Raw genomic sequence first — 22,935 nt, forward strand, 5'->3', positions numbered from 1 at the left:
TAACCCCTCCCGAGGTGGCCGACCCCTTCCTACAGCAGTACGTGGTACTGGGCTGGCATTTTCCTCACGGGGACTGTGCTGGCACCAGTGCAAGTGTCCTGCATCCCCTTCCTCTTCATCTTCCTCTGCCCAGTGGCCACTGCCCACGAGGTTTTAATTTATCTCCACCCTGTTGTTGCACTACTATTAATATTTAGTAACAGAATTTAAGTAGAAGACTACTTCTTCATGGATCCTGGAAGGGGATGTAAGGAGTGCCATCATGGGAGTTAATATTTTAGGGAAGCAGGGCAATCTTTTTTTTTTTTTTTAATCTTTCCTGCGGTCTTGCTATGTTGCCCAGGCTGGTCTTGAACTCCTGTCCTCAAGCGATCCTCCCACCTTAGCCTCCGAAAGTGCTGGGACTACAGGAACAAGACTCTGCACCAGTCATAGCAGGGAAATCTCGACATTGCCCCAGTTCAGTTCAAGAGCCCCAGCTTGTCCCACGTGGCCCTTCCTCACACAGGTGAACATCTCTGTTCCACCCCATCTTATCTGTTCCGATTGCCATGTGGCTGTCGTGGGGACGTTGCTTACTATGTGAGCAGAAGTACAGCCTTGGAATTCAGGAGATAGGAGAGGAGAAAACACACTTTAGTGAATATTTTAAAGTATCATCCCCACATACCTACTATGTATGCCAGGCCAGGGTCATTTCCAGTTTCCTCCCCCCAGAATTGTCCAGCGGGTTTGAATTATTATCATTACGGGTAATGGGTTTTCCATCCTTCAGCTGTCAGTTAATGTTAAAGACAAAAAAATACTGCGTGCTGGAAAGGATATGAAGCAACAGAAACAAACGCTTATGCATTGCTTTTTGCAGGGTGGAGGGGGCGGGGATGGGTGGGTATAAATTGGTATGACCACTTTAAGAAAACATTTAGCAATATCTACCAAAGCTAAACAGTTGCATCCTATAGGCCTGTCAAAAGCATTCATAAGCATAAAGCCAAAAGATATACCCCCTAAAACCAATATTGGAATGCTCATAACAGTAATACAAATAACAGGTCCAAACTAAAAACTACTTATGTACCCTTCAAACGTGGAATGAATAATTATTTTATGATATATTCCGACACTGAAATTCTATATAGCAATGAGAATGAAGAGTCTATGACACACAATATGGATGACTCTCAGAAACAATGTTGAACAAAGTAGACCAGATAGAAGACCATACTTTAGGTTTCATTTATGTAAATTTAAAACATGCATAATTTATCTATGATGTTAGAAATCAGTATGGTGATTACCCCCAGGGACAGTGGGATGGATTGTAAATGGAAGAGGCACGAGAGGGCCTGCTGAGCGCAGGTAACAGTCTTTTATTTAAACTAGAATGCTGATGACAAGGTGTGTTTCTGAAAATTTATTGAGCTGTTTAAATTATAATTTGTGCACTTTTCTGTCCTTCCGTGAAATTTGCAACAAAAGCAAATACAACAATGCAACTATGCTGCTTGTCCCCATTTGGAAAAGATTAGGTCTATTTTTACTAAAATAACTAACACAACATGAAGAAGAGTTCACGTAAGTGTTCGTTATTTTAATCTGGGTTGTTTTTTCCATTTGTGTGTTTCCTGGCCTGGATTTAAAGCTACAATTCATTCCTTTAACTGATTTCTGATTAGATATATTTTTCTCTGGCATTCAGGTTGCTTTTGTAGCTCTGTCTGCCACTCACACCCCTCCCCAGCCAGGTCTCTGGCCCTCTGGGCAGGCAGCCTATTCCTCCGTTTTCCCACCCACTGCCAATCAGCGCACCCTCAATTCTCCCGCTTTCCATTGTCATCGCAGAGTGCAGCTTTCAGAGCTCGCCATATTGGCAGCCGTCAATGCTTCTCCCTGAGGTTTTGCAATCTCATTCCTGTGATGGCCCCGGGGCCTGCCAGGCCTGGGTCATTTCCAGCACCTCTCCTGTGAGAGGTTCCCTCCCCCAGCATTGTCCAGCCGGTTTGTATTATTATGATTATGGGTAATGGGCTTTCCATCCTTCAGCTGTCAAAAGCTCTCTCTGCACTTTACTCCCACAGTCTTTTAATTCTCACTTTTTAACTGAAAGCAAAACAAAACAAACAAGAGGTTTATAATCACCTCAATTTAAATTTGGAGTGACAAAAAAAAAAAAAAGCAAGCAAGCAAGAAAGGAAAAAAAGAAAAATTGGCAGTATCTGAGTGCTATTGAAAACCTCAGCTGCCTGTTGGCTTTTCCTGTTTTGTTCTATTTTCCTCTTTACCCCCTTCCTCAAACCGCCCTCCCCTTTTCCCCTTCCTGGAGCCTGAGAACTGTCCACGTGGTGATGGCTTTCAATACCACTCACCCGAGTCATTTAACCGCAGGTTTTAACCTCTGGTTGGTAGCAGCTTGGTGCACCATTAAATCAGTAGTCTTGTCGCAGCACCAGAAAGAGTTGGAGAGCTATTAAATTCAAAATAATTGTTTTGGAAATCACGACTGCATGCTGTACCCACTAGTGTAGTCATTGTTAAGAGAGCATTAATCTGTTTTTCCTCTGCAACTAAGTGTTTTGCAAAACTTTGTAACCTGGCATATTCCATTACCCCAGGGCCAGCCCTAGATAAGAGCTGCCTATAAGAGGAGTTATAATATGTTCCTCATACTTTAAGATAATCAGGAAAATATACATTCAAATGTACAAGCAAATGGAGCCTTAAAACTGGATTTGAATGTCTCTTTTGCCTTCAGCTAACTATCCAAGACTCCTTGTAAAGGAAAATGCCTTGACCAATGCCCAGAATTTTGGTGAAGGGCAATTTTAAGAACGGAATAAAAATGATTATGGTAGGCAGCTTCTAATAGGACCCCAATAACCTTCACTTCTCTGAATTCACACCCATGAGTATGCCTTGCACGAGTATGGATTGGGATTAATGAATTGCTTCTAATAAATAAAATTTAAAAAAGACAAGATGTCACTTCTGAAATTAAGTTTCTAGGAGATGGTAGCTTCTTTCCTCAGGCACCCTCTCTTGCCCTCTTGTTTGCTTGCTCTGGGGGCAGCCAGCTGTCATGTCATGAGCTGTCCTGTAGAAAGGTCCACTTGGTAAGGGACTGAGGGTGTCCCAGAGTTTACAGCTAACAGGGAACTGAGGGCTCATTCCAATTGCCCTTGAGGAACTGAATCCTGCCAACAATAATATGCTTGAGCTCAGGAGTGCATCTGCCCCAGTAAAGCTTTGAGATAACTGTAATCCAGCTAGACTCTGTGATGCAGTCTTCTAAGACACTAGAGCCAGAGGGCTCAGCTAAGCCATACCCAGATTCCCAATCTACAGAAGCTATGAGGTCATGCATGTTCATTGTCTTAAGCCAGTAAGTATTGAGATATTTTTATGTATTAATAGATAATCATTCATTACAATAGTAACAAAAATTGCTTGCATAGTGTTTTATGGCTTAACATTCTTTTTAAAATATATTACCTCATTTCGTCTTCAAAACAAACCTAGATAAGTATTGTCATTTACACTTTTCTTTTAGATAAGAAAAATGAAACTCAGAAATAACTAAGCAGGTTGCCAATGTTCACCTAGCTTGTAAGTGGCAAAGTTCATTTCAGAACCCTAAATGATAACCCCAAACCTCGTGTTCTTCCTAAAGGAAAGCGCTTTGTAAACTGTAAAATTTATTATAAATAAAAGTTTAAAATGCCAAAGAGTACAGACATTAGAACTTTTACCAACAGAGCTTCATGTTTAAAATGTAATATTCTGAAACCTTTGATAATGCAAATTTCTTGGAGAATGCACTACTTTTAATCGCATCAATTCCTGGCATCTCAATGTTAAGGAAAGAGTTCATATGAAGGGAAGAAGAGGCAGAAAACGAATTTTAAAAGCCTTAGCTTTTCTAAAATAGTGAAGGGCAAATAAAGACTCAAAAAGTTTGGTTAGACTATGACCTATCTCACGTCCTAAAGACAGGTAACATTTCCAAATATTTTCTAATAATAAATCTATTTAAAATATGCCATGAACATTCAGAAAGAATAATATGAATTAATAAATGACTAGAATGTACTGCTATAAAAAGAAACTTAAGGATGATGCTTTGCATATAGTATTGGAAATACACTCTGTCTCTCTCTCACACACACACACACACACATATATATTCATAGAGCACCCAGGACATACTAGCTATTAAAAAACATTATTGAAGCTGATCCTGAAATGTTTATTTCAGAAGGGTATATATTTGTAATGAACTACAGGAATGCGTTGCATTATTTTCTTTTACACAAAATATCTTGTGTTGCTCAAAATAATGCATTCCATCGATGTAGATTTAATAATCACCATGGCAACCAAAATACAACTCTCCCTTTGTGTAGCCTCTCCATGTATTATTTTAAATACATTTAATCTTTATAACCCACAGAGCGTTGATGGCTTGCATCTTTGTCTTTTAGTCACTCCTAAGACTAATTTAAGAAGAGATAGTCTTTCTTTAGAAATAGAGATGGGGACCCCTATCAGTTTCCCGTTGCTGCTGTAACATATTATCACAGTGGCTTAAAATAACATACATTTATTATCTTACTGTTCAGGAGGTCGGAAGTCTACAAGGGGTCAACAGGGCTAACCTTCCTTCTGGAGGCTCTGGTGATGAATTGCATTCCGTGACATTTTCAGCCTCTAGAGGCCACCTGCTCTCCTTGGCTCTCCGTCCCTTCCTAAATCTTCAAAGCCCGCAGCACAGCACATTAAAATCCTCTCCCGGGTCTCTGCTTCCATGATACTTCGTACCCTGACCATCAAGCCTCTCACTTGTAAGGACCCCTTTGATCACATTAGACCCACCTGAATAATTTAGAATAATGTTCCCATCTCAAAATCTCTAACTTAATTATACCTATAAAGTCCCTTTTGCCATGTAAGTACCGTATCTACAGGTTCTAGGGATTAGGACATGGGCATTTTTCGGGGCCCTTGTTCTGACCACCACGGGACTTATTTTGGTTTGGAGAGAGAACTAAAAAAACAAAAGAGGTCCAGGAGAAAGGCTTCTACTGTGAGAACCCACGGGGTTTATTTGGTTTGGGAAGAAAACAGAAGGTAATATTTTCGTCTAACTCCCTGCTCACTGGGATTCCAGGGGGCACAGACCAGTCCAAACGCACCTGAACGGCTCTGATATGGTTCGGATGTCTGGCGTCTCCAAATCTCCTGGTGAAATTGAATCCCCAGGGTTGAACGTGGGCCCTGGTGGGAAGTGTTTGCGTCATGAGGGCGGATCCCTCGTGCACAGCTTGGGGCCCTCCCAGAAGTAATAAATGACTTCTCGCGTTGTGAGTTCACGCGAGAGCTGGTTCTTTTAAAGCGCCCGGTCCCACCTGCTTCCTCGTGCTCATTCTCTCACTGATACACCTGCTGCCCCTTCACCTTCCGCCTTGATTGGAAGCTGTCCACAGCCCTCACCGGAAGTAGATGCTGGTGCGATGCTCCTTGTGCAGTCTGCAGAACCGTGAACCAAATAAACCTCTTTTCTTTATAAATTACCCAGCTCCAGGTGTTTTCTTTACAGCAATGCCACATGGACTCATACTGGCTCATTCATAAATTCAATGTCACATCTTCGTACACTCAATGTCACTGTCGTTTTCTGTTCAAAGAAAATAACAAAGTGAGTATGACGTTATTATTACCGCCACCTACGATGCATGTGGCACTATGCCTGGCACTCAGCGTCTGATGTCGGGTGTATTTTCTGCTGGAGGTATTTGAATGCCCTGCTAGCTCTCAAAAAGCTTTGCCACCTTTGTCTCCATTTAATAGTATTAATATATGGCCTATTTGCTTTAAACTAATAGCTTGGAAGAGACAGCAGACTGAAAACAATGCCACAGATTTGTTACATATAGAAAGACAAACTGGGAAAGGACCCACAGATTATATATTTACTTACTTATTATCAGGTTGGGAAATTTAGTTCTTCGAGGAAGGAAAAACTCAACTACTAGTAGAAGAACCAAGCTTAAAACCCCCTGTTTCTGATTTCACTTTTTTTCTACCTTGTAACTGGGTAGAAATAACTCATGGTAAATATTAATAACAACAAAGCCTACTTATAAACTCTGTATTTTTTTTCCACAGAAATAATGCTTTATGAGATTACCTAGAGAATTCAGAATTTATTGACAATCTGTTCTAATAAAGGTGATAGTAAATTCTTTAAAAAAAGAAGACACAAAGAAAGAAATTTTAAAAAATAAACTTTTAAAGATAAGAGCTGACACTTTTCCTGAATGATCTCATTATTGTCAATAAAAGCTTATCTGCCGACAATGGCATAATATTAAAGATTCACAAAAGAAAAAAAAATGACTCAGAGAACCATTGTTACTCTCATTTTGATGTTTTATGGTGAATAGAGAAAGTCAGAAAATCTAAGGGGGTTCCAAGTTCTGCCATTTACCTACGTCTTACCTTAAGCAAGTTAATTAATATCTTGGGGTTTCATATATTTTTTTTAATCCATGCTAAAATTTAGAATTGCACTAGGAAATGCAGGTGACTCACCCAGATTAGTTCCTTGGAGTGCTCTTGGCCAAGGTTTATGCTGTTTAAAAACAACAACACAGAAAGGACCCATTCTACTTTATTTTAAATTTAAATCAGAGAATAATACTAGTTTGATTATAGAATATTCTCAAATACTTCAAAAAGAACCACTTCTTGCATTTGAAATTAATGAATCAGAGGCCTATTGAATTCCAGGGATGTTACTAACCACCTGCCAGGTGCCGTGGGGGCTGCAGAGTGGTATGTGGGCTTGACTTCAGAGAATAACAACAGTTGACAATACACCAAATATTCTCAGAAAATATAAAATTTATTTAAGAGAACAGTAGAAACTTTGGATTCATCCACTTTCTAAATGTAGTAGCATTAGCATTTTCCTAGTTTCTCCAACATGCCAGCACTTCCCCTGAATCATTTCTTCAACCATTTACTAGGTATTATGACAGAGGCTGCTTTCAACCCAGTCTAAATATCAACTTCTTCTTTAAACTCCTTTTTAGTATTTATCATAACTTATTTGCTTTATTTGCATCACTTACTATATGCTGGGCATTTTTCTCATGACTCTATAAATATTAACTCATTTGATATTTTTTATTATTAATGTATATTTTTAATTGGTGTTTAATCTGCCACTTTCCCACCATAGCCAGTAATAAGTCTCAAAAAAAAAAAAAACAGAGAAACAAACTATGTCTGCATTGTGTGTATTAAGTAAGACCTAAGGGAGATTTTGGAGAAAAAGAGAAACTATTATATGTTTAATTATCTAATCTTTCTCAATCAACTCTGGGAGAGTAGTGCCCATAAATTTTGTACAACACTATTTCCCCAGCATCTAGTGTGGTACCTGGCACAGGACCTAGCAGTTAAATATCTGTTCTTTAAATAAGTGATAAAACAAATGGGTTTTTAATATACTTAAAGTCATGTACATCAGAGATACAAGATTATGTTTTAAAAATAAATTATAAATTACTTAATAATACATTGATTATCCTTTTATATCACTTTAAAAAAGTAATATTCATATAATAAATGGTCACTAAGTATGTTTTTGAAGTAGGTACATCAGAAACATGGTCTTTAGGCTTGAGGTACTTGCAATCTGGTTGAAATATAGACCCATATTCTCTACTCTAATGGATATCATGATATACTGCCTGGCTAACCTTTCAGAATGTAAGGATTTATTCACCCAGTTGCAGAGTGTGCTACTGCCAGCACACAGCCTTCAGCTTTTTGCACTTTTTAAGAATTGCATCAGGTAACAGAGTCACCTCTACAAAGATTTCAACTCTTCCCACCTCTTCCCCCAGTAGCCCTGATCCAATGCCTGGGCAACACCACAATACAAGGAACTGAACTCCTTGCAGTTCTTGGGACAAGTCTGAATGGTTATTCCAGTTTCAGACCTTCTCTTGGAGATGGAGGCTGCTTTTGCACTTCTTCTCTAGGCTGTCTTCTCCTTCTGGCCAATCCTGAGTTCTTTCCCTCAATTTTATAGATGGTGGCTACACGCATATTTCCTAAAAATTCCCTGGCCAGCCAATCTCCATGGCAGTTTGCTTTCTGGAAAACTCAATCTATCTTTATTGGTGCCAGGAGTATTCAGAGAAAGCTGAATCTAGGATAAGATCTTGCAGCTGGATCACTTGCCACCCACCCAGCAATGAGGCACCTAATACTGATTATAGGTGGAACAGAGATTTTTACTGGTTGAAGGGATCAATGCAATTGTCAAAACTTTCACTAGTATTGAACTGGGTGTTATGCTGGTTTGAGCAAATTCATTAGCTCATTTTATGTTTAGGAAGGTGAGAACCAAGGGGGAACTAGTCAGTATAAGAAGAGTGGAATTGCAATTGCTCATCTTGATTGCTTTGGAAAAAGACGAATTGGGAGAGCAATTAAGCAGTGATTAGAGTCTAAGTGTTTGTTCACTGTTGGGAACAGTAAGTAGCCTGAGCTTAGAATATACACAAATATGAATAATGTTTGGAAAGTCAGGGACAAGAACACGTGGAGTGGAAGCATGTGGACCCAATAACGGAATGGACATAAAGTGTGATGATCTTCAAATCAAATTTTAGCACCCACCAAAGAGTCTCTGTCATAGAAAAGGCACAAAACAACTTGATAGTCTCTTTCTACACTTTCAGATAGGAGTTTGCATTGTCTTCCAATAGAGCCTCTCTTATCACCACTTTCTTCCAGAGTGTTTAATCCACCAGTAGGGGATTCTACTTACCATGACTTCAATTCAAGGGACCCACTTGGTAGCTAAAGTGGCAGAGGAATGGGCCCTCGACTATGCAGGAGTTCCACAAGTCATACAATATACCACGCTGCCCAGAATCTGCCAGATTGATGGAGTGATGAAACTGCCAGTTTCATGCACAGAGGGGCCACTAGCTTTGGATAATTCCTTGAGAACAGGGAGAGCCATCCTCCAGGACGTGGTGCACGCTTTAAAACATAGGTCCAGGAACCCAGGCATGGCCCTGCTAACCATTACTCCACATTTATCAGGGATAAGATTTCTGTTTTATTCCTATTATCTTTGAAACAAGAAATTAAAGGCTCTGAAATTAAAGAATCCTGATTTCCAAAGGGAGAATATTTCCACTGGAAAACACTAAGCCCTATGGAAATACAAACTACAACTTCTACTTTGCTACTTCAGATTTCATAAAAAGAGTACTCAAGAACTCAAGAATCAGAACAACTATCTTTACAGGGGTAATTAATCCTATTCTTAAGAAAGAGGCAGGGCTGCTGTTATCTGTGTAATTGTCAAAATTGGAGCAGAATAAATGAATTTGTTACATACAAATGATTCACTTAAGTGCCTCTTTGTACTCCCTTGCCCAATTTTGAATGTAATTGATCAAATTCAATAATCTAGGCCTACACAGGATATGGTGAACACGAGCTGAGATCTCTCAAGAATGCAGGGCTGGGTTATGTCACCCGGTAAGCCAGCTAGGCCAGTGAAGGTACTTGCTCCGGGTAGGAGGAATGTAAATGGGTATTAGAGGAGGGAAACAGTATCCAGGCAACCCTGACACGAGCTGTCAAGGAGGGGTGATAGTTCATCCTGCTAACTCTCCCTACATATTTTCCCTAGGGATCATGGGGCATCTGCTTCTATAACTTGATTGAAGAGATCCCCTTTCCTTGAAGATATACTCCTATTCCAGGGCATTCCTTAGATAAGGATTCATCAGTGTAGAAACCTTAATGACTTGGCTCCTTGACCCAACTTGGGGCAACTCTGAAGGGGTCATTCCAATTTCAAAGCTCTTCATCTGATTGTCTGAGGCCTTTACTGACACTGCATCACAGCTGAACATTTTCCTTTGCCCAATTCTGCTTTGTTTCATTCCGTTTCACAGGTGGTTACCCTCAAGACCAGTCTCCTATAGAACCTTCAGTACACTAGTCTGTTTCAGATTCTTCTTCCTAGGGAACTCAACATGCAACATCCCCTCTCCATCATACTAATGACTCACCCACACCCTACCCGCAGGCCATGTTCCTAAGACTCAGTGTCTTTGACTTCTATCAGTTTTGAATTTGAATGTCTGGATCTTCTCTTCTCACAAATGCGCCCATTCTGCTGATTACATTAGTTATAACAGAGGTTTTCTGGCTCACAAAACCAAAAAAAATATTTTCCATTTGGTTCTTTAAAGGGTAAATCTGGCAATCTCTGATTTAGATAACACCCTTTCTATAGTCTATTGATAATTACCACAGATGGAAAGTATCAGTTTAACATTCTCTTTTCATTTTATTTTGTTCTACTATGAATTTTTGTGCTTTTAATTCTGTTTTTAACTTAAAATGATCCATCAGATACATCTCCTTTTCCAAGTCCATAACAACTGAAATTACTTCTGTCATTAAGGGTGCTTTTGCATAATAGTATTGATTTCACATCAACTTTTAAACAAAGAAAAGTGCTGTCTGTCTGTCTGTCCCAATCCTCCTCCAAGTGAGATGTACAACAGAGAGACACATGGGAAAGAGAAACAATAAAATAACCAGAGCGAATACTTCTGAGACCTATTAGCATACAGCATCAGAACTTGACTTTCTGTTTGCTAAACTGTTTTAGACAAGATAATTACATTGAAGTGCTTGGTATTTCCAAGTTATTGCATAATGTCATGAGTCTTGGATGATTTAGTCTGGTTATGCTTCTGATAGCGAAATCAATGAAAATGTGCTGAAATTAAAGGGAAAGATTTTTGAAAGAAGTATGTGGGAGGTCTGGGTGGAACTTCTTTTTGTTCTGGATTGTGGAGCAATTTTTCTGTACGTTACCAAAGAAAGCAGCATGGGCAAAGTTTCAGAGTTGCTCTGTTAGTTACAGGAGTCAGAGGATAACAGAGAACAGTTCAAGAAATAGAATATATTGTAAGAATACTTGTGATTAAGAACTATTCACCAAAACAGGAAATAGAAATCAGTTACGAACTGAGTAACCTTTGTTCTCTCTCTTTTCTCATTCCATCATATGCTTTCTTTTTTTAATGCTATCACTTGGCATTTTTTTAATACTTTGGGTATCTTTTTTTCATTGGTTTACTCATAGTTTCTGCTGAGATTGTAGGTATATCCTTGTAAGATCATCATAGGGTTTTCTCTGAACTGGGAACTATAGACAGGAAACTGTAAGCATGACACAACTGGTCAGATATTTCACATCAAACAGTATTTTGACTTAGTTTCCCCTAAAAGTAGAACCTGAAACAAAGACTTGTATACAGATTGTTTATTTGGGGCATATCATACAGGGTGTGGGTATGAAGGACAAGGGGAATGACACAGAGAAGGAAGAAAAGCCAATATAAATTTAAATTTATGTTATGGTGTTGGCCATTACTATGGGTGATCGGAAGCTCTATCACCTGGGGCTTTCCGAGATGCTTTGTGAACTACGTCTCAGAACTGACTGCTCAAGGGACAAAGAAATGGATCATTTATCCATCTTCTTTACCTGGTCATAGATGGCTCTGTGAGCATTAACTCCCTACACTGTGGAGTTACACATATGTGAGTACACAGCAGATTCTGTAGGTGTCCTTTGCTACAGGGTCAGAAGAGCCCCAGATCAAGAAGGGAGAGATACATACACAGTACAGGCCCAGATGAAGCACTGATTGCACTTATGAAAAGTTGCTAGAGAATGTGGCCATGATGGCTTTGAAATGGTACATACACAAGGAGAGTCCAAATCAATTGGTTAGTATGTTCTGTTCAGTTCATGGAATAGAGCATATTAGCCTTGACCCTAGAATAGTCATTGTCTCTCCTCTCTCTCTTCTTACTGCTACTATTTTAGTTAGACCTCATCAGTTCTTACCAAGAATGCTCTATTCTGTCTTCTGATTTATCCAGTTCCCATCTATTCACCATGTGATCCCCAGAATATGTAAAACCTGATGATGTCATTAATATTATTATTATTGTTAATGTCATTGTACTTATAATTCTTAAACAGATCCTTATTCTCCTTAGGAAACAAAATTTAAGTCTTTGCAAGGCACCTCATGAACTTATGATGCTATTTCTGCCTGCTTCTTGTTCATAGTGCTGCTTCTTTTCCCAAAATATCCTAATCTTTATTCGAAATACAGTGCAAATATTGCTTCCTTTCCAAATCCAGACTCAGATTCTTCTGGTATCTTCTGCATCCCAGTGATAAATGCTACATATGACAAAACTCTGTCTTCCCATTAGACTATAAACTCACCTTGACTAAGGACCAGATATTAATATTATTTTTATATGTACCTGCAGGTGTTCGCATTGTGTGTGTTGTAGAGTGGGTGTCAATAATATATATTGAATAAATAATTAAAAATAAATTAAATACTATTGTTCTTTTAACTCTTGTAGTTTTGATGTGACTCCTAATTTTCCTCGCCCTAGTAGTTTCTGTATAACTACTATGTGGGTTCAGACAGTGATGACTACTTTGCTTTAGATGTTACCCAAAACTTTTCAGGAGTAAATATAGTAATCTGTGTCTTCACAACAACAAGACAAAAACTCAAACCTCTCTGGTTTGGGGGGTAGATTAATCTGCTGAGCAAGTTGAGTTGCATTTTATACATTCAATTTTTTTAAAATGCTGTTGGATCAAGTGTTAATTTTTATGTGAATCTAAATTCTTAGCAAACTAAATGAATACATTAGAAACACTTTTACATGTTTTGATGTATTTGGTAACAGCAAAATTTGGTGATGCCACTCTGGGTCTGTATGAGAAATATTCTCAGAAACACCATTATGCTAATACATAATAATCTCTGGGTTTTTTGTGTGCATATATATGTATATGTTGTGTAAACACTAGAAATACGACAATAAGTATAATAGATTCTGATTACTCTAATTAATTACCTGACAGACACAGTTTGAGTTCACCTTCACGTGTAGAAGGTTTCTAATTAAAACGTTTTTCTCCCGAAAAGGGAAGAAAAAATGTCTGTTTCCATATTTAGCGAGCTCTATCTCCCTGGAGTTGTTCGAGGGACGTGTGTAGTAGATGTGCTCCCACACCTAATCTGGAATCCTACCTGTATGGCTTTGGGAAAGTCACTTTGCTTCTTTAAATATCAGTTACCTTCTCTGAAAAACAGCAATAGTATCTTCATTGAATGATACAAGGATCAAAAGTAATGCATATAAAAGTTCCTGAAACACCAAAGTACTCAGTAATAATATAACAATATATTTTTAATCAGTTATCTTTATTTTATCCCTAATTTTTTTTGCTGTCAGTATTGATCAATACTAATAGAGGATAATTATTTTTTAGAAATATTTACAAGGGAATTCAAGCATCAATTGCTTAATTGAATGAAATCAGTGTCCCAGTCCCATCAGCACTGGTGATACATAAACCATCTAACTTTTCTGCAGAGTTGCAAGTCATTAAGAGAAGTCATTAAGTAAGGGGAAGAAGAGACTATACAATAAAGACATAAGAGAAAATGCAAAGTTTGGGAGGAACAAATGGGAAATATACCAAATATTCACAAAACCCTCAGGTGAGCTTATGTTCTATCTGTTCTCAAAGTTCCATGAATCTGTGATCATAAATTATTTAAAAAATTCTAAGAAATTAATCTTTCCATTTTATCTACTTTTTACCTTAAAAGTTATTATTTGTTTCTATTTGGGTAAAGTCTAGAATTATCCAAAATCATGGACTCTGTCCAACCAATCAAAGAGAAGACTTTAGATTTCAGATAGACAGATGGCTTAGGATACAACTGCATCTAAAGGATTATTTATGTTAATTCATGCATTAGTCTTTTCCAAGGGTACACTCAAAATATCGGAGTATTATACACAAGCTAAAATGAGATTTAAGAAAGTAAAGGCAGGGCAGATAAGGTAAAAGAAAGGAAACTCATGAATATGCATGTTTGAAATGAATATATCTTAAGCCTCCAATCCTGGATCTGAGAAGCAGCATTTCTTTTGTTATTTCCTTAAGGGCTGAGTAGATAAGATGTGACTGTATTGCTTAACAAGGGGAATGGTATCTTGGTCATTTTAAAGGGTTAACTAGATTGCTTCACAACTCATTAGTTGAAATAATATCCATACAGAGCAAGCATGAACACAATCCACTTCAGACAATTACCAAAGTGCAGTTACACATCCTATTTGTGGTATTCTTAGAATAGATTCCAAGATGAAATCACTCATATTTGAGATGTGAAAAAAATGGCAACTCTCTGCAAAATTTCCTTCAGAGTTCATAGTTATGTTAGGGATGCCTCACAGAGTAATTGAAGTAAATTTCAGGAATTTTCCCAGAACACTGACTCTAGTTAATTTTCTTTGCCAAGAAAAGTACATGCAAATGACTTGTTTTCTTTGAGAAATCGAGCTTGAGATAGAGTGAGATAAACTAATAAGCACCCAAAGCTCTTATTTTATTGATCCATTTTTTTCAGTAATTACATCTTATCTTCAAAAGTACACAAGACGACATATGGAGTATTCAAAATCAATAACACTAAGGATATGAAAGTAAACAGTTTGAGCTGACTTTTGTATTTTTATGAGAGAGGTGAAAATTTTATTAAAGGCTAGCACTGGTGGGAATGGGATATTAGATATTAACAGCACCACCATTCTTAGTCAAATATCTCAATATATTAGGTAAGAACAATGGTATCTTAATTTTAGTATCCATATGACATGTATATACACACACTTTTACATATATATGCATATTTGTACATATATATGCATATACGTGTGTGTTTAAAAATAAACTTTACTTTTTCCCCTAAAGAAATTATGTACGTTTTTGGATATATAGAATTAATAGACCAAACTAGAGTCCTATCTCTGGGACTTTTCTAACCTTTCTTAACTTCACTACTTTGGAAATAAGGAATTTGCATCATTCTACATTCAGCTTTCAAAATTAATAATTGAGAATTAATCATAAATAGGATAAAACCTGTTTAATATATTTGTAAACCTGAATAGATATTACCAAAGCCACTTAAGCCACATACAATATAATGGTAGAAAAAAGATACCAAATACATTTGTTGGACAGCGACTGGTTAAGATCATCCTTTGGTTTTGGATTAGAGCTAATGCTCTATTTTCTCTTTTTTAAAATGTTTAATTATTGTAGACATATAACAGTTGTATACGTTTATGGGGTATATGTGAGATTTTAATATTAAATACAAACAATGTGCAATGATCAATCAAAGCAGGATAATTGGAGTACCCATCATCGAAAGCATTTATTACTTCTTTTTGTTAGGAACATTTTAATTCCACCCTTTTAGTTATTTCTAAATACATAATAAATTATCGTTAACTATAGTGGCCCTATTGTGCTAGTGAATACTAGATCTTATTCCTTATGTCTAACTATTTGGTGTTTCTGCGGGAGGATGATTGCTGGAGGTGTCTATTCAGCCATCTTGCTCCACCTCCTCTCTCAGAATGATTTAGTCTTACAGAACTTTTTGTACAACAAACTTCTTAAAAGCAATAAACCATTGGGAACAAATACAGATACAGAAAGGAGCAGATTTTCTGGAGCAGATTTATGATGTATTAAATATTAAAGGGATAATCTCTATTGCTTTGTAGTTTAAGCAGCAATAAATGGGTGTTAGGATTGATTAAATGCTTGCATTTTACTTCAATGTTTAATTTGTCTTAAACTGTCTATGGAAAGAAGAGATAAAAGAAACAGAAATGCCTTGATCAAGGAGAATTTCTTCTTCCACTAGATGCCCTTGGAGGTGACATATTTGTACCTGCAAATATTTTGAACTAGGTGAGTTTGATTAGCAAGTGAACAATCTGAAAGCACACTGCAGTCATAGAGCGCTTGATTCGGAATTAGATTGTCTGGTTTTAATTTTGGTCTGATCATCTTCTGAACTCATGGCTTTATACAAGTTGCTTAAATTCTGATTTTCTGTCTCATCATCTGTAAAATTATTGTAAAAATCAAAAAAACATATATAGACACACACTTAACTAATAAATTAAGTCAAGCACACTTCTGAGCATAGAATCGGACAAACAGTAAACATCAATGCATGTCAGTGCATATAATTACTATTAAAGATGGAATTAATTGAATGATTACTATGTGTCAAGATAGCCCTAGACCTTTCCTAGATTAATACATTATGTCTTCCAAAATTTTGTGCAGACACTACCTCTAGTCCTCCATTTATATATGAGGCCTAGAGATATAAGTAACTGGCCCACAGTTTGTGTGCTGTAAGAATGAGCTAGAGCCCAGACAATTTGTTTCCAAAGTCCAAGAACATAACTATTATGAAAACCTGTATCAGAATAATTATTAGATGAATGCAAGTATGAGTAAGTGAATGCGATAATGAATGTGTGATGGATCGATTCACAAGACAGTAAATATTTGGAGCCTTTCTTGCTGACAAAAAGAAGAAATCTCTTAAATGAACTCTAACTTGACTTCATTTTTTTGTCTGTAGACTCATTCTCCTCTCTTCTCTCCTGAAAAACCTTAAATTGCATCATTGAAGTAATGCCTTTAATAATAGTCTTCTTTTGGCCAAAGTGTGTAATAAAAGGAACATTTTCATACATGATAATACATATTTGAAACTTTAAAAAAATGTTGCTACCTTTAAACTGGTAATTTCAATACTAGAAAAATTCTAGAGCTTATATTAAGAAATACAGGTAAATAGATTCAGAATGACCAGTAATTTCCCCCCAAAAGAGGAGCAATTAAATATACTTTTTTCTATTTTATATTATTAAATTTAACTATTAAATTTCCCAAATATGTATTTAATACACTATTGTAAAATAAACATACATCTAATTATTTTTAATAAATAAATAATCAATTATCTTATAATGATATAAAGAATATTTTTCCTGTTCTTTTTCTGTTTTGTTTTCTTTATTGTGCTCAATCTTGACTATCAATTTATTTAAAAATTAATTGTCAGGGCTCCTGTAATGATCTATGTTTTTGTGTATCCTTGTATCAATACCAATTTAGATACTATTCTTTTATAAAATATTTTAGTATACGAGAGGAATAAAATGAAAACATAATCATTCAGTAACTAAATTTGTAGAAGGTGATTAGCAGAGTTTAATAACAAATAGTAAGATGAACAATTTCCAGAAATAAGATTTTCAAATCATTATTTTGAGGGTCTCTTTTATTATGTTTATTTTTTAAAAATCTGGACCAATGTGTTAGGCAAAATCTGGTCTAAAAAATTTGTAGAAGTATTTTATTTTAGAATTTTCAGAACATGTATGATGCTATCAAATCTTCTCAATCTCAGGTAATAGATTAGGTTATATTTGATGATAAAATTATTGATATTTTCCACTAATGCATCTCTGAGGATTAGAGTTCTGTAGAGAAACACTAGAAATAGTATCCATTGCATTGAATAACCATGCATGTTCTCATGAGCAGAGCAACAACTAACGACCGTTATTATCCATTCTTTAAATATGAGGATTATGCAAATAGCAAACAGGTTTTTCTTCTAAAATATCTCCCAAAAGCTTCTAAACTCTAGCTAATTTTCCTTTGAAACACACAACAAATATATTTAAAGAAATCATCTGTTTTGTTTGCCCTTTCTGAATACCAGCTGTCTTGGTCTGTTTGTGCTGCTAAAACCAAATACCACGGAGTGGGTAATTTAGAAAGAACAGACTGTATTTTCTCACAGTTCTAGAGGCTGGAAGTCCAAGATTAAGGTATCTCAAGGGCTAGTCTCTTCTTCCAAGATGGCTCCCGTTGCTGAAGCCTCCAGAGGAGAAACACTGTATCCTCGCATGGCAGAAGGTGGAAGGGCAAACAAGCTGAACTCTGCATGAAGCCTTTTTTATAAGGGCTTTTATCCCATTCATGAGGCAGGAGTCCTCATGCCCTAATTATCTCTTAAAGGCCCCATCTTTTAATACTATCATATGGACAATACCTTAATTTTAGAGGGCACACATTCAAACCATAGCACCAGCCATGCTTAGAAATCACACACCCAATTAGCATAACTGTGTCCTCTATGATTGTACATGGGGAAGGGGAATCCCTTTCTTCCACAAAGCACACATGTGCACAGAGAATTACTTTGTACTTATCATGTCATATGGTTTAATATTAAAATTAATGCCATATGGACCACCATTTTATTAATCACATTGCTTCTTACACAGTTCTAGTATTGCATTTTATTCTAAAATAAGTAGGAGGGGAATGATTATTCCTTCTGTGCATGAAGAAAACAGAAATAATATGAAACTGGTATTTGTCATTTTACCTTTTTTTAAAAGCATCACAAACTCTCTTTATTGTGATTTCCACTGTGCCCAGGCTCTGGGAGCGTCCTCTCCTTCTGGAGTACCTGTGAAAGCTAAGCCATGGGAGGGAGCGTGCAGCTGTGATGATGGGAAGACAGCACTTGAGGATGTTTTTCTCAGCTTACTGGCAAATTACTTCCTAATAAACCTGGTGAGAAGGACATGAGGGGCCAGAGGGCATTGGATCCTCTGTTGTTGCACAATTGCTCTGGCTGGGAGACAGAACACAGGCTCTCTCTTCATGGCTAGAAGCGAAGCTTGAAGGCCTTCATTTCACCACGGATATGGAAAGACCCCGCTACTTATTCTTACCTGTTGGCATGCCAACACAGTGCTGTACACAAACTGGAATGTGAGTGAGCTTCTTAGTCTACTGTACTTATCTGGAGAAGAAACAAAGTTTTCATATATTTGGGACAAAAATCACTTTTACAAATTGGGACAAGCTGCCTGCAAAATTAGGCTTTTACTTTCCCACAGAAATCGGGAGACAAGAAAGTTATCTCCCTAGATGCTTGCATTTGGAAGAGAGGGCGTCCAGGTCCTTGAGGAGACATTTCTGGGTAGTAAAAGATTTACATCTCAAAGGGGCAGAGAAAAGATTTATAGTTGCAGTCTTTATAAGTAAATGTTCTAAGGAAAGATAGGTCAGGGGCCTTTAGTCATATTTTGGCTGGAAAAAAAAGTAGTGAATTCTTTTGATAGCAGTGAGCTTTCTCAGGTGAGCATTTGAAGGGGCCTGACATCATCATAGGAGCATCATGTTGGGCAGATAAAAGGTACATTAGAGTTTGGTTAAATTGTTATTTCCAGGGTTAGGTGGAGTTATTCTTGCCAGGAAAGTTTTGTGGTTCTCAGAAGCCAACCTCATTCTAACTCCATTGTTCAAATATTGCCTATGGAAGCTATTTAAATTGATGGCATTGCATTTAAATAAAAAGTTTTCATCTCTTAGTAGCAGTCTTCCCTGAACCCTATGCTACAATTTGCCGAGACAAGGAACAAACTATAGTGGAAGACTTTTAGCTTAAGCAGATCCTGTAATGGTTGTTAAAGATGCTATGGAATGTAGGGAAAAATGGTCAAAACTTTGAATACACAGTACCTTTCAGGTGACAAATCACAGATGTTTCGGCTAGCCTTTCAATCTACAGGGACCAAAAATTATAGCATTTTGGCACTAAGCACATATTGTGTATAATGTATTGACTGCAATGACCATCTGCTTGACATCACTGAGTGATTCTTCCATAATAAATCACAGTTGAAGAAGGGAGAGTGTGCACCCAATACCTCTCTATCTTCTGTGGTTTTCTTCCTTGTCTGTATTTCCAAGTAATTTTGAACCATAATGTCCAAACTAAACATATATTTATAGCCCATATACTTGGATAACTGTTACTTCTTACAGGCCCCTTAAGAATTTGGTTCCTAACTCTTCAAATTCATACTGAACTATCTGTGGCTCTTTAAATATGCCACAGTCACTGATGCCGTCTCTTTCATAGGGCCATTCTTCTGCAAGAAATATTCTTCCTCTTTCTGTCCACCTGCAGATTTTCTACTATGGCTTCTATATATATCTCAAAGCTCATGTCTTCTGAAGTTTCTCAAACTCACGACCTTTGTGCCACTTTTAGACCAAAAGCTTGTTAGCATCATTATTCTTACCACGTTCCATTTTATTTCCTTATCCTGTCTCTTATGAATACGATTGTGATCCCTAAGAAGTTAGGCATCAATACACATAATATCATTGTGCACAATGGAAGTGGTGACTACCCTGGAATGAATTCAGAAATTCAGACGTTTGAAAAGGAAGGGACATGACCCACCTAGCTAACATTATTGGATTTGGATTTCACCTGCCTGCACTAAATGTTCCCAGATTGCTAAAGAATTGCATAGTCTCAGAATGAACTGTGGATGAGAAGGCACTAGGATATAAGTTAAATTTCTCTCCCCCCACCCCCCGCTTTCTTTTTTTTGGAGGAGTGAGAATGCTGAAGATCTACTCTGTTAGTAGAGGTGATTCTTAAGTAGGGGTGATTCTTAAGATTATATATCTTTTCTCAATCCTGCAAAGCCAGGCTGGGTCTGGGAGTCCTTCCATTTGTTTTCTTTTGGACAGTGGCCTGAAATGTTCAAGTTTGTGTGCCTTCTACCCATCCATAAAGGCAAGCTGGCTGACTGCATGTGCTTGTGAGCCATCTTCAAAGGCTCACATTTGTCATTTGGGGGCTAACCTGTGGGCACCTGGCCATGGAAGAGGGAGGGCTATAGAGCTTTGAGGGCTTCCTTTGGTTATTGAGTTTTTCCACAAGTGAGGTGTCCCACGTGGTTTATGGACAGCCTCCCGATGGAGTACATGCAGTGTTTAGTAGGATATGCAGTCCTTTGTTGAGTTCTCAGCCCTGTGAGTCTCCACCTCTCCTTCTTGCTCCCAGCCTCTCCAAGTCACTGAGCCATGCTGATCCCCGCGTTAGTCCGTGTGGTGTGAGAAAGAAGGGGGCCTCTCGTGCAGCATCCTGTACAGCTGGGGAGTCCAGGCACTCACTCATCACATTCTCACTTTCCCCATGGGAGGAATCATGGGCCAAAAGGCCCTCTCTTGGCTCTGAGCTGTACTGCCTTGGAAAGAGGTGGTAGGGGTAATAAAACAAAACTAATCTTCTTACCCTCTTCAATAAGTCTATTCTCAGACTTTTTGCTTTAATAGTATGCTAGAACTTCTTCACTGGATCCCTGGACTCTAAAAACCTACTCTCATCTGTGGGTGTTGTCAAAACTGGTGCACTGTGGGAAGATGATGAAAGGAAACTTCTATTCTGCCATTTTTATGTCACTTCTCATAAGTTAGATTTCTTTATCTTGGAAAGCAGAACTCAAGCTACTGGCTTTACCTATTAACCATCTTTCAGGAATCATAGAGGTAATTTTCAACTCCTTTTGGACTGGGAAGAAGATAAATCCTGAGATCCAGGGAAGATTTGAGCAGTGGTTATTTATAGGATAATATATAATTATTTGGAAAAAGAAATAAAGTGTTCCTAAGAAACAATATTAGTTCAACCAAGAACAGGTTGTCATAGACTAGCTTCATTTCCTTTTATAACTGGTGAGGCTATATACTGTTATAGAGAGAGAGGAATGGGGAATGAGAAATGGGACCTTTGATGTTATTTATACATGAGACAAAGCACGATGCTTATATTATATTGTTTCATTCAGTTCTTGTAATAAATAAACCACTGCATAAACTATTACTATAAATCAAATATGAGGAAGCTTAGTGTGATTTTTTTCTGATGTAATTCAGCTCATAGACTAGCATAGTAGGAATTCCAACACAGATTTCAAATGGATATTAATGTCTTCTTTATAAAAGCCAGTCATTTTTCCATATCTATTCCCCATAAGATATACTGTAGAACTCTCTGTTATTCTTGCGCTCTCTAAAAGATCAATGTGACTCAGCTTTTGTGATAGAGGGAAAAACAATACTATGACAACATCAATTCCATGATTTTTGAGAGCTCTGCAACTTCATAGTTGACTCATGGTTGGCTAGATATTTATCTACACACACACCCCTATACACACACACAAATTTTTAAAAGTTATTTAAGTTAGACAGTAGGCTTGTTTGAGGAAATAAGACTAATCAAAGTGTCCCTCCAAAATGAATTGGATCAAAACACCTTAGAGAGTCTATGATCTCAGTTCACACTTCAAACGATATCTATCGTAAGGACAATGGTAGCTCTTACTATCTAAAGTATTAAAGACCTCAATGGACTACTCCATTTAACCTCATAATATCCCATTGAGGTAAGTTATTTTCCCCATTATTTTTTCTACTATCCAGATAAGGAAATTGAAACTCTTAGAGTTAAGTATTGTTACTAGTGAGTCAGGATTACAGTTCCAGTAGTGTGGTTACAGAATCCATGCTTTTATTCTCTCTATGCCTCTCAATATGTTTAATCGCTCATATAACTTTTTGTAACTTTTGTAATTACTTTTAGATGTGGTTTAAGTTGCATCAAATCTAGCTTTTCTTTCTATGTATTGTTCCAAAAACATTATATAAATATCAAGGTCAAGTGAAAGACTTTTTAAATTTTATGAATTTTGTTCAGGAACCCAGAGCAAAACATCAGTGTTAAGCTCTGTTCTCTCTGGTATCCTACGCCATATGGCATCTTTCATCTTCTCAATATATGTTAGTGTTAATATATTTTTTCTTCAGTTTGCAGAGTACCTTTTATAGAAATGGTATAAACATTGCTTTTTCTTAAAAATATCACTTAATTAAATTATTTGCCAAAAGAAAAAAAAAAGCCACCTCAAATTTCCTTAAGCTATCAAATCCCTCTAATACAAAATTGAATTCTTTTTTCCCCTGGGATTATTTCCCAGTGTTGTGTGGCCTTTTTTTAAATTACT

The sequence above is a fragment of the Eulemur rufifrons genome, chromosome 23, assembly GCF_041146395.1.
Source record: "Eulemur rufifrons isolate Redbay chromosome 23, OSU_ERuf_1, whole genome shotgun sequence".
Taxonomy (NCBI): Eukaryota; Metazoa; Chordata; class Mammalia; order Primates; family Lemuridae; genus Eulemur; species Eulemur rufifrons.